The sequence below is a fragment of the Arachis hypogaea genome, chromosome 10 (genome assembly GCF_003086295.3).
Source record: "Arachis hypogaea cultivar Tifrunner chromosome 10, arahy.Tifrunner.gnm2.J5K5, whole genome shotgun sequence".
In the NCBI taxonomy this organism is placed as follows: Eukaryota; Viridiplantae; Streptophyta; class Magnoliopsida; order Fabales; family Fabaceae; genus Arachis; species Arachis hypogaea.
The window spans coordinates 68651974-68665311 of NC_092045.1; the positions used below are offsets into that span (position 1 = coordinate 68651974).

Sequence of the window (13338 nt, forward strand, 5' to 3'; positions counted from 1 at the left end):
CTATGGTATTCTGAGTAGGATTCAAAGATTGGATGACTGTGACGAGCTTCAAACTCTTGAAGGCTGGGCGTTAGTGACAGACGCAAAAGAATCACTGGGTTCTATTCCAACTTGATTGAGAACCGACAGATGATTAGCCGTGCTGTGATAGAGCGCGTTGAACATTTTCACTGAGAGGACAGGACTGTAGCCACTGACAACGGTGATGCCCAACATACAGCTTGCCATGGAAAGGAGTAAGAAGGATTGGATGAAGACAGTAGGAAAGCAGAGAGACGGAAGGGACAAAGCATCTCCATACACTTATCTGAAATTCTCACCAATGAATTACATAAGTATCTCTATCTTTATTTTATTCTTTATTCATAAATCATCCATAACCATTTGAATCCGCCTGACTGAGATTTACAAGATGACCATAGCTTGCTTCATACCAACAATCTCCGTGGGATTGACCCTTACTCGCATAAGGTTTATTACTTGGACGACCCAGTGCACTTGCTGGTTAGTTGTGCAAAGTTGTGATAAAGAGTTGAGATTACAATTGAGCGTACCATGTTGATGGCGCCATTGATGATCACAATTTTGTACACCAAGTTTTTGGCGCTGTTGCCGGGGAATTAAATGTCCTAACTACAGTTTCGCATTTGTTCCCTGCAATAACAGTGCCAAGTTTTGATCCGGCAACAACACCAAGTTTTTGGCGCCGTTGCCGGGGATTGTTTGAGTTTGGACAACTGACGGTTAATCTTGTTTCTTAGATTAGGTATTTTTCTTCAGAGTTCTTAAGAATGAATTCTAGTGTTTCAAGGTGATGTCTTATCATCACCAAAGCTGATTGATTCTCATCAATTTAGCACTTGAATGTAATGTCCTGCTGAAGCTTGGCTAGCCATGTCTAATTTCTTTAGACTAAAGCTTTAGACTAACATTGCATGATTCCTAGAATTCTCATTAAGAATTTTGATATCTTTATTTTCTTTTCCACTTAATTTTTGAAAAATCAAAAAAAATTTACAAAATCATAAAAACCAAAAATATTTTATGTTTCTTGTTGAGTCTAGTGTCTCATTTTAAGTTTGGTGTCAATTGCATGCATTTTTCGATTTCATTCATGTGTCTTCATTAATCTACAAGTTGTTCTTGATGATTTCCTTATTTTGATCTTTAAATTCTCTTGTCTTTAGAGTTTTGTTGTGTCTCATATGCATTCTCATTTTGTTAGTGTCAGTAGTATACAAACTTCTAAGTTTGGTGTCTTGCATGCATTGTTTATTTGATTTTAGTTGCATTCTGATTATTCCTCATTATTAAAAATCCAAAAAGTTTTAATTTGTGTCTTTTCAAGTCAATAATATAGAGAATTGAAGATTCAGAACATACAGCAGAGGAATTACACAGAAAAAGCTGGGCGTTCAAAACACCCAGTGAGGAAGGAAAACTGGTGTTTAAACGCCAACCAGGGCACCTGGCTGGGCGTTTAACGCCCAAAAGGGTAGTGTTTTGGGCGTTAAACGCCAGAATGGATACCATTCTGGGTGTTTAACTCCAGGATGGCACAAAAGGGAAGATTTGTTTTTAACTCAAATTTTTTTTTCAAGTTTTCAAAATTTTTCAAAATCAAATCTTTTTCAAATCATATCTTTTCAATCATATATTTTCAAAATCAATTTCTTTCCATTTTCAAAAATACTTGCTAACAATTAATGATTTGATTCAACATTTTAAGTATGTTGCCTTTTCTGTTGAGAAAGGTTTAATGTCTGAATCATATCTTTTCTTGTTAGCCAAGTCATTAATTTTAAAAATCAAATCTTTTTAAATTGTTTTTCAAATCATATCTTCTCAATCACATCTTTTTAAAACCATAACTTTTCAATCATATCTTCTTAATCACATCTTTTTCAAAATAGTTTTCAATCATATATTTTGGATTTCTAATTTCAAAATCTTTTTCAAAAATCACTTGATTTCTTTTTCCATTCTTAAGTTTTCAAAAATCAATTAGTATTTTTTCAAAATGTTTTTAAAATATTTTTAATTTATTTTCAAAAATTTCTTCCCCTCTTCTCACATCCTTCTATTTATGGACTAATACTACTCCTCAATGCACAATTCAAACTCCATCTTTCCTTGATAAGTTCGAATTTTCTACCTCTTCCTTCTATTTTTCTTTTCCTCTGACACCTCAAGGAATCTCTATACTGTGACATAGAGGATTCCATATTTTCTTGTTCTCTTCTCTTTCATATGAGCAGGAGCAAAGACAAAAGCATTCTTGTTAAGGCTGATCCTGAACCTGAAAGGACCTTGAAGCGAAAGCTAGGAGAAGCTAAGGCACAACTCTCTGTAGAGGACCTAACAGAAATCTTCAAAGAAGAAGAACCCATGGCAGCCGAAAACAACAACAATGCCAACAATGCAAGGAAGGTGCTGGGTGACTTTACTGCACCTACTCCCGACTTCTATGGGAGAAGCATCTCTATCCCTGCCATTGGAGCAAACAACTTTGAGCTTAAGCCTCAATTAGTTTCTCTAATGCAACAGAATTGCAAGTTCCATGGACTTCCATTGAAAGATCCTCATCAGTTTTTAGCTGAGTTCTTGTAAATCTCCAACACTGTCAAGACTAATGGGGTTGACCCTGAGGTCTACAGACTTATGCTATTCCCTTTTGCTGTAAGAGACAGAGCTAGGATATGGTTGGACTCACAACCTAAAGAAAGCCTGAACTCTTGGGAAAAGCTAGTCAATGCCTTCTTGGCAAAGTTCTTTCCACCTCAAAAATTGAGTAAGCTTAGAGTGGAAGTCCAAACCTTCAGACAGAAGGAAGGTGAATCCCTCTATGAAGCTTGGGAAAGATACAAACAATTGATCAGAAAGTGTCCTTCTGACATGCTTTCTAAATGGAGCATCATAGGTATATTCTATGATGGTCTGTCTGAACTGTCCAAGATGTCACTGGACAGCTCTGCTGGAGGATCTCTTCATCTGAAGAAGACGCCTATAGAAGCTCAAGAACTCATTCAAATGGTTGCAAATAACCAATTCATGTACACTTCTGAAAGGAATCCTGTGAACAATGGGACGAATCAGAAGAAAGGAGTTCTTGAGATTGATACTCTGAATGCCATATTGGCTTAGAACAAAATATTGACTCAGCAAGTCAATATGATCTCTCAAAGCCTGTCTGGAATGCAAGCTGCACCAGGCAGTACTAAGGACGCTTCATCTGACGAAGAAGCTTATGATCATGAGAACCCTTCAATGGAAGAGGTGAATTACATGGGAGAACCCTATGGAAACACCTATAATCCTTCATGGAGAAATCATCCAAATCTCTCATGGAAGGATCAACAGAGACCTCAACAAGGTTTCAACAACAATAATGGTGGAAGAAACAGGTTTAGCAATGGTAAGCCTTTTCCATCATCTTCTCAGCAACAGACAGAGAATTCTAAGCAGAACCACTCTGACTTAGCAACCATGGTCTCTGATCTAATCAAAACCACTCAAAGTTTCATGACTGAAACAAGGTCCTCCATTAGAAATTTGGAGGCACAAGTGGGTCAGCTGAGCAAGAAAATTACTGAACTCCCTCCTAGTACTCTTCCAAGCAATACAGAAGAGAATCCAAAAGGAGAATGCAAGGCCATCAACATGGCCGAATTTGGAGAGGAGGAAGAGGCAGTGATTGTCACTGAGGAAGACCTCAATGGACGTCCACTAGCCTCCAATGAGTTCCCTAATGAGGAACCATGGGAATCTGAGGCTCATAATGAGACCATAGAGATTCCATTGGATTTACTTCTGCCATTCATGAGCTCTGATGAGTATTCTTCCTCTGAAGAGGATGAAGATGACACTGAAGAGCAAGTTGCTAAATACCTTGGAGCAATCATGAAGCTAAATGACAAGTTATTTGGTAATGAGACTTGGGAGAACGAACTTCCTTTGCTCACCAAAGAACTGGATGACTTGACTAGGTAGAGATTACCTCAAAAGAGACAAGATCATGGGAAGTTCTCAGTACCTTGTACCATAGGCACCATGACCTTTAAGAAGGCTCAGTGTGACCTGGGGTCAAGCATAAACCTCGTGCCTCTCTCTGTAATGGAGAAGTTAGGGATCTTTGAGGTACAAGCTGCAAGAATCTCACTAGAGATGGCAGACAATTCAAGAAAACAAGCTTATGGACTTCTAGAGGATGTTCTGGTAAAGATTGAAGACCATTACATCCCTGCTGATTTCATAGTCCAAGAGACTGGGGAGTGCATGGATGAATCCATCATCCTTGGCAGACCCTTCCTTGCCACAGCAAAGGCTGTGATTGATGTTGACAGAGAAGAATTGATCATTCAAGTGAATGAAGAATCCTTTGTGTTTAAGGCTCAAGGATATACCTCTGTTACCATGGAGAGGAAGCATGAAGAGCTTCTCTCAAAACAGAGTCAAACAGAGCCCCCACAGTCAAACTCTAAGTTTGGTGTTGGGAGGCCACAACCAACTTCTAAGTTTGGTGTTGAACCCCCACATTCAAACTCTAAGTTTGGTGTTGGGAGGTTCCAACATTGCTCTGAGTATCTGTGAGGCTCCATGAGAACCCATCGTCAAGCTACTGACATTAAAGAAGCGCTTGTTGGGAGGCAACCCAATGTTATATTTATCTATTTTCCTTTGTTATTTTATGTTTTCTCTAGGTTGATGATCATGGGAAGTCACAAAATCAATTGAAAAAGCAAAAACAGAATGAAAAATAGAAAGAAAAATAGCACACCCTGGAGGAAAACCTTGCTGGTGTTTAAATGCCAGCAAGGGCAGCAAATGGGCGTTTAACGCCCAGTCTGGCACCATTCTGGGCGTTTAACACCAGAAAAGGGCACCAGACTGGCGTTAAACACCAGGAAAGGGCAAGAAGCTGGCATTAAACGCCAGAAATGGTCACCAGCCCGGCGTTTAACGCCAGAATTGGCATAAAGAGCATTTTTGCTCGCCACTTAGTGCAGGGATGAATTTTCCTTCACAATGTAAAACGTGGGATCCCAGAAGTTAAATTTTATCTGAAAGAAGACGAATTTCCGGAGATCCAAGAGCAGATTCGAAATAGGGGCTGGGAAATTCTAGCTAATCCTAAGACAAAGGTGGGTAGAAATATGGTTCAAGAATTCTACTCAAATCTGTGGCAAACAGATAAGCAGAGAATGACTGAAACTGCCTTCTATACCTTTCAAAATTTGGTCAGAGGGAAGATTATTTACTTCGACCTGGACAGAATAAGAGAGGTCTTCAAGCTGCCTCAACTACAAGATGATCCAGAATCCTTTAATAAGAGAATGGTGAGATTATATAACTCTTGGACCAAGTTCTAGAGGACATATGCCTCCCTAGAACCAAGTGGATAACCAACACAAAGGGTGTCCCAAATCAACTCAAGAGAGGAGATCTCAAACTAGTCGCTAGAGGCTGGCTGGACTTTATTGGGCGTTCTATACTGCCCACCAGCAACTGCTCTGAAGTCACTGTCAAAAGAGCAGTAATGATCCATTGCATTATGCTGGGAAACGAAGTGGAAATTCATCATCTGATTTCTTGTGAGCTTTACCCAATTGCAAACAAGAACTCCACTAACACCAAATTGGCTTACCCAAGCTTAATCTCTCTGCTATGTAAAGATGCTGGGGTAAAGATAGGAGTAGATGAGTATATCTCAGTCGAACACCCAATCACCAAAAAGTCAATGGAAGGACAACAAGTGCAAGACAACTCCATCAAAAGGAGGGCGTAAGAGTTCCTCCCAGAAATCCGTCAGATTGACTACTGGGCCCTCCTAGAAGCATCTGTCACCAAGCTGTAAGAAGCTATGGATCAACTTAAGGAAGAACAGCAAAATCAAAATAGTATGCTCTGTAAGCTGCTCAAGGAACAAGAAAAGCAAGGGCGTGAGCTATAGAAGCTGAAGCGCCAGAAGCTCTCCCTTGAGGGACCAGACACCCCACAAATTGAAGGAGCATCCATCTCCCAAAATAAAGGTTGTTGAGTCCTAATCTTAATTATGTGATAACTTTTATTATTAGAAACCTATCTTAAGAATTACATGAGTATTACTAATTAGGATCCTTATTTTTATTTTTATTTTTATTATCTCCATGTAAGCTATAATTTGTTCCTCTCATCACTAAACATGAATAAAATAGTAGATTCTCTTTAGAGTAAAGAGGCAATTATTTCAAGTTTACAAAAAGGAAAATTCTAGTTATTTTATGTGGTGGCAACACTTTTTGTCTTCTGAGTGAATGCTTGAACAGTGCATATTTTTTATAGTGAAGTTTATGAATGTTAAAATTGTTGGCTCTTAAAAGAATGATGAACAAAGATAAATGTTACTGATAATCTAAAAAATCATGAACTTGATTCTTGAAGCAAGAAAAAGCAGTAAAAAAAATTTGCGAAAAAAAAAAGAAGAAAGAAAAAGAAAAGGCAAGCAGAAAAAGCCGATGGCCCTTTAAACCAAAAGGCAAGGGTAAAGAGAATCCAAGGCTTTGAGCATTAATGGATAGGAGGGCCTAAAGGAATAAAATCCTGGCCTAAGTGGCTAAATCAAGCTGTCCCTAACCATGTGCTTGTGGCATGAAGGTCCATGTGAAAAGCTTGAGACTGAGTGGTTAAAGTCGTGATCCAAAGCAAGAAGAGTGTGCTTAAGAACTCTGGACACCTCTAACTGGGGACTTTAGCAAAGCTGAGTCACAATCTGAAAAGGTTTACCCAGTTATGTGTCTATGGCATTTATGTATCCGGTGGTAATACTGGAAGACAAAGTGCTTAGGGTCACGGCCAAGACTCATAAAGTAGCTGTGCTCAAGAATCAACATACTGAACTAGGAGAATCAATAACACTATCTAAAATTCCGAGTTCCTATAGATGCCAATCATTCTGAGCCTTAAAGGATGAATTGAGATGCAAAAACTATTCAGGAGCAAAAAGCTATTGGCCCCGCTCATCTAATTAGAATCTGAGCTTCACTTAAAACTTTAAGATATATTACCTCTTGATATTCTTTTTATCCTATTTTATTTATCTAGTAGCTTGAGGACAAGCAACAGTTTAAGTTTGGTGTTGTGATGAGCGGATATTTTATACACTTTTTGGGGGTATTTTCATATAGTTTTAGTAGGATCTAGCTACTTTTTAGTATATTTTATTAGTTTTTGTGCAAAAATCACATTTCTAGACTTTACTGTGAGTTTGTGTGTTTTTTTGTGATTTCAGGTATTCTCTGGCTGAAATTGAGGGACATGAGCAAAAATTTGATTCAGAGGCTGAAAAAGGACTGCAGATGTTGTTGGATTCTGACCTCCCTGCACTCGAAATAGATTTTCTGGAGCTACTGAAACCCAATTGGTGTGCTCTTAATTGCGTTGGAAAGTAGACATCCAGCGCTTTCCAGAAATATATAATGGTCCATACTTTGCCCAAGTTGTGAGGACGTACACTGGCGTTTAACGCCAACTTTCTATCCTATTCTAGCGTTAAACACCAGAAATAGGATACAAGCTGGAGTTAAACGCCCAAACTGGCACAAAAGCTGGAGTTAAACGCCAGGAATAGCCTATGCACGTGAAAGCTTCATTGCTCAGCTCAAACACACACCAAGTTGGCCTCGGAAGTGGATTTCTGCACTATCTATCTTAGCTTACTCATTTTCTGTAAACTTAGGTTACTAGTTTAGTATAAAAACAACTTTTAGAGATTCATTTTACATCTCATTACATTTTATATCTGAATTTGTATCTTCTACGGCATGAGTCTCTAAACCCATGGTTGGGGGTGAGGAGCTCTGCTGTGTCTCGATGGATTAATACAATTACTTCTGTTTTCTATTCAATCACGCTTGATTCGATTCTAAGATATTCACTCGCATTTAAACATGATGAATGCGATGATCCATGACACTCATCACCATTCTCAACCTATGAACGCATTCCTGACAACCACTTCCGTTCTACTTTAGATTGAGTGTTTATCTCTTGGGTTCTTGGTTCACGAGTTTGTCTGCTTCTCCTGACAACAGAGCGTTCAATCCGTGAGACCAGAGTCTTCGTGGTATAAGCTAGAATCAATTGGCAGTATTCTTAAGATCTGGAAAGTCTAAACCTTGTCTGTGGTATTCCGAGTAGGATCTGGGATGGGATGACTGTGAAGAGCTTCAAACTCACGAACGTTGGGCGTAGTGACAGATGCAAAAGGATCACTGGATCCTATTCCAGCACAAGTGAGAACCGACAGATGATTAGCCATGTATATGGACCTTTTTCACTGAAAGGACGGATGGTAGCCATTGACAATGGTGATCCACCAACATACATCTTTCCATGGAAGCAGCCTTGCGTGCGTGAAGAAGAAAACAGTAGGAAAGCAGAGATTCAGAAGACAGAGCATCTCCAAAACTCCAACCCTTTCTCCATTACTACATAACAAGTATTTATTTCAAGTTCTTTCATTTTTTGCAATTAAAACTAAGAACCGCTATTGATATCCTGACTAAGAATAATAATATAACCATAGCTTGCTTCAAACCGACAATCTCCGTGGGATCGACCCTTACTCACGTAAGGTATTACTTGGATGACCTAGTGCACTTGCTGGTTAGTTGTACGAGTTGTGAAAAGTGTGATTTACAATTTCATGCACCAGTAGCCATTGACAACGGTGATCCACCAACATACAGCTTGCCATGGAAGGGAGTACGCATGATTAGATGAGGACAGTAGAAAAGAAGAGGTTCAGAGGCAACAAAGCATTTCCAAACGCTTATCTGAAATTCTCACCAAGGAACTACATAAGTGACTTTATTTTATTTTATGTTTTATTGTTCTTTTAATTATCAACACCTCATAACCATTTGAATCCGCCTGACTGAGATTTACAAGATGACCATAGCTTGCTTCAAGCCATCAATCTCTGTGGGATCGACCCTTACTCACGTAAGGTATTACTTGGACGACCCAGTGCACTTGCTGATTAGCTATACGGAGTTGTGAATCATGATTTCGCATACCAATAAGCCAAAACATCATTTGTTTAAAAGGAAAAACAAATACAAATTAGTTAAAGAAAAAAAAATAAAAATAAAACTCCAACCATAATTAAATACAAGACCTAAAGTAAGCTAAAACTCATGCTATAAGAAAACCTCAATTATGCTATAAATAAATTCATCCAATGAAATAAGCATGCATATAGACCGAACACAAAGGTTCAATTCATGCAAGAAACAGATTTTTCTAATTTCTAGGAGCTATGGGGAAATTGCTCAGATGATTTGGATTTATTCAACAACAGCATGGGAAAAAATTACCACTTGTTCTTACCCTGACCCAACAGACAAAGGCCAGACCCAATAACGCAAAAAGGCCCACCAATAAAGGTGGACTTTACGATAAGCTCGGCCTCTTTAAAGCGGTCTGACAAAGACATAAAGGTCCAGCTCTACTTGACTAAACAAGTAACTGCCTCCTTAAATCTCTCCCACTATCTCTACCTTATCTAGACGGTAGATCCCAACAAACTCCTAAGACAAAGGGAACGTTTATCTATCAGAAAAGGTAGAACTACTCCAACAAAGGTGGTTATCTACTCTACTATAAATACACTTGAACCCCCAAGTATAACTCACGTTCTACTCTACTAAAAACCTACTTAAAACCCTTGCTAACTTAAGCATTGGAGTCTCTTATAGGTACCACCTCCAAACTCTTCACGAGGAAATCGGACAGGCGGCACCTCAGCACCAAAAGGGTCAGACACTGCCACTCAAAAGGACCTGGACCTCACGTTTGGGCCCAAATCAACGTTTTAGGTAACCCTCGAAACACCACTGATAAACTAAAACAAGCCTAGAAATGAGAAATTAAATAAAAGAAAAGGATCAACAACAACAATAATAAGAATAAGAAAATGAAGATGGTACCGTGCTAGTAACTTTCTTATTCTTCAGAAGTAGAAGAACGGGATAAATGCAAATTTTGATCTTAAATTTATGACTGAAATTGAAGAAAAAAGAAGCTAAATCAAATCAATACATAAAAATTAGAAATTCAAAATCAAAGGTTGCAACTAATCTTGTCAAATACTCAAGCTACAAACAAATTCAGCAACCAAAATCCAATAAAACTCACAAAGTAAAATCAAGCTTCAGCAACTTCTAATTCTTCTTCTTCTCACCACAATGCACAGTTTTTAGAAAGAAAGTGAGCAGGCATCAAGAGAAAAAATAAAAATAAAACCACTATAATCAAATACAAGCGGTAAATCAAAGCTAAATCTGATGCTATAATCAAACCCTAACTATGTAGAAAATCAAACATGTAGAAATAAAAAATGCAAAGACCTAAAACGAAGCATGTAACTGAGTAGAAGCAAAAAGAAAAAATGTAGAGACCAAACATCATCAAGAATATTAAGTTTTGTTTTTGCAATCGAATTGCGGCATCCGTCGGGGAATCGCATAGTTTGGATTCAAGCTTTGATCCCCCAAAATGAACCCTCAGATCCTTGCTCACAGCTACTCCACATTTGGGGATCGTGACACAGTCAAGAACAAGATTCTCTCCTTGAAAGAAACTGAAAAAAATGTAACCATTAAAACCCTTTGAAATTGAACATAAATGATGATAACTATTTCTTCCAATAGCTTAAGTAATTCAATTAGAAACATATGAATAATGTTACATCCAATACATAAATCAAACTTATTCATCTCTGCAAACATTTTTAACAATAGTAGTTTTCCATGAGCCACCGATTCCATAAATCCCAACAACCCAGAATCAAACAAGGAAAATGAGTGCATGAGAGAGAGGGAAGGAGAATCGCGCCGCACCAAAGAAAGAAGGAAGAAAAATTGCGCTGCACCAGAGAGAGAGAGGGAAGGAGAATCGCGTCGTGCCAGAGAAGAGTATGTTCGAAGAGCAGAGTGTTATGGAGTGAGAATGGAGTTTGTTTTTAAGGATTTTATACGTGTTATGGCTAAAATTGGTGTGGACCTAGCAGTGCCGGTCCACTTTATATTGTAGGACTCAAGTGGAATAAACAAACCTAGCAAGTCTCTAACAAACTTAACTAATCTAACTATCATGTAGTGGTTTTAGTTTGCTTACTCCTGTTTTTTTGTCTTCATTCAATTTTTTTGTCTTCTTTGTGAATAAAATAAATTTATTTCCTTTACCGTAACTTAAAAGTACAAAAGCACTATTCGTACACTAAAATTAGCCACTAAAATCAGCCACCAATATATTTGTATATAGTGTGATTTAATGCATTTTCAATTTGTTTTTGTATTTCAACATGTATTTTATACTGGTGGCCGACTTTGGTGGCTGATTTTAGTGTACACATAACTTAGTCACGGATAATTTATGTAACACCCTAATATTCAAATCCTTATGCTCGAGTCATAAGTCAATGATATTACGGTGGTACGACTCTCAGGTGGATTTTTAATATATAAATATAGGTAATTTCGAAAGGAGTATTAATCAAGAAGCCTGAAAGGAGTAGAAATAAAATCGCGAAGACGTATCACTCACGTTTCGACAACGAAAAGTTAAACCGCGAAGCCGAAAGCGATATACGGACAAGGCATAAAGGAGATTAAGAGATAGATAACAGATAGATATATATAACATAAGTAAATAGCCACTAGTCGCGACCCGCGAAGTTTAGGCCGGCTAGGGTACAATATGAAAGTAGTTGACAACAGTATATCCTAATCTCTCCCAAAGGAAACATAAGAGCCTCTATAGGCAAGTTCCAAAAGAGTTCAATACATAATATAATCTTTCAAAACAAAGGTGGAGAGATTCTAATCAAAACACAAAGTAGAGGAAATAAATATCTTCGCCGTCTCTCAGACGAACCGCAGCTCACTTCTGAGCACCTGAACCTGTATCTGAAAAACAAGAGATATATACGGAATGAGAACCCCGGGCCCATGGGTTCCCAGTACGGTAAAAGTGCCAAATAGATCCAATGCACTGCAATAAAAACTCACTAAGCATCCTAAACTCCTTTTCACCAAATATTCAGCCTAGATTCTCACTAATCCATAAATAGGCATCTGACGTAAGGGGAATACTAATTCTAGATCATATTACACATGTTTTCCCATTCCGCTGATTCTTTCACGAATCGGACTCAGAATCATTAAGCAAAACCATTACCAGTTGCTCTGCCTCAGCATCTCTATATCAATACATCATACCCTCGCCTGGAACTAGTGAAATCACATCACTACGTCCACCCAGGGGGCTCAAATGATCTCATTCAAAAATCATCATCATTATGCAATCGCATTATCAATTCATCTCATCAAGAACAGCCCCCAACATCCACCAACACCATCATGAGGGATCTCTCAGTTGTACAAACACAAGCAATACAGTCAAGTAATACACAAATAAGGTACAAGTAGAACAAGTATCATGTAATCAGGTAACATAGCATATATGATATAGAAATCCAAAACAAATAGGCAAACCCAAACAATTCAAACATATGCAAATGATGTATGCCTGCCCTATGGCTGATGATATCATCTGTCGGTTATCAAGCCAACCCGACGTGTCCGGTAGCTAACCCGGGCACAGTTTCTCTGTTGCGTATTAATATCATTAGAGGGTATCTGCGCCCTGTCGCCATTAGAGGGTATCTGCGCCCTGTCGCCATTAGAGGGTATCGGTGCCCTGTCACCCTTACAACCAGAGAGAAAACACAAGCATTGACCCGGAGCAAGCGGGACGAACCACAACCCTTGCTACTACCCAGGTATCTGAGTTACATTCATTCAAAACTCCATAATTAACTCATTTATCATAAACATCATTTTTCGTCTCATACCCGGAGCAAGTGGACTAGCCACTGCTACTACCCAGGGAAACTCGTAACTCAGATAGTGGAAGTGCAAATCACAATTATCAATAATTCAGCATAAACATGCATGAATTCTCATCCATGGATCAACATCCATATCAGCCATCCGGCTCACGGTTAAATCCATAACCAGCCAATATTCATAGCATACACAGCTATTCCGGCTCACGGTTCAATCCAGAACCAGCCAATTCATAAACAATTACGGCCCTTCGGCCAATGGCATAACAAGCACTTCCACCACCATCCTCCACATCTCACATAATCCTCAATGATCCTCATTGATTATTCATTTTCCCCTTGCTTCACTCGCAAGTTACCTCATTCACTAGCCCTTTTCTAATAGCTAGGCTTATCATAAAGGTTTAAGATATAAGTGGTGAGATCGGAGGCTTAGAAGTATGAGATTT

The 13338-nt window shown here is 38.6% G+C and overlaps 1 non-coding gene across 1 annotated transcript; it reads right to left on the minus strand.

Annotated features, from left to right (window-relative positions):
• Positions 1-2793: 2793 nt before the first annotated feature.
• Positions 2794-2901, minus strand: LOC112718473 (small nucleolar RNA R71). Its single transcript, XR_003160812.1, has one exon. It is a non-coding gene; the product is annotated as a small nucleolar RNA R71 (small nucleolar RNA).
• Positions 2902-13338: the final 10437 nt, after the last annotated feature.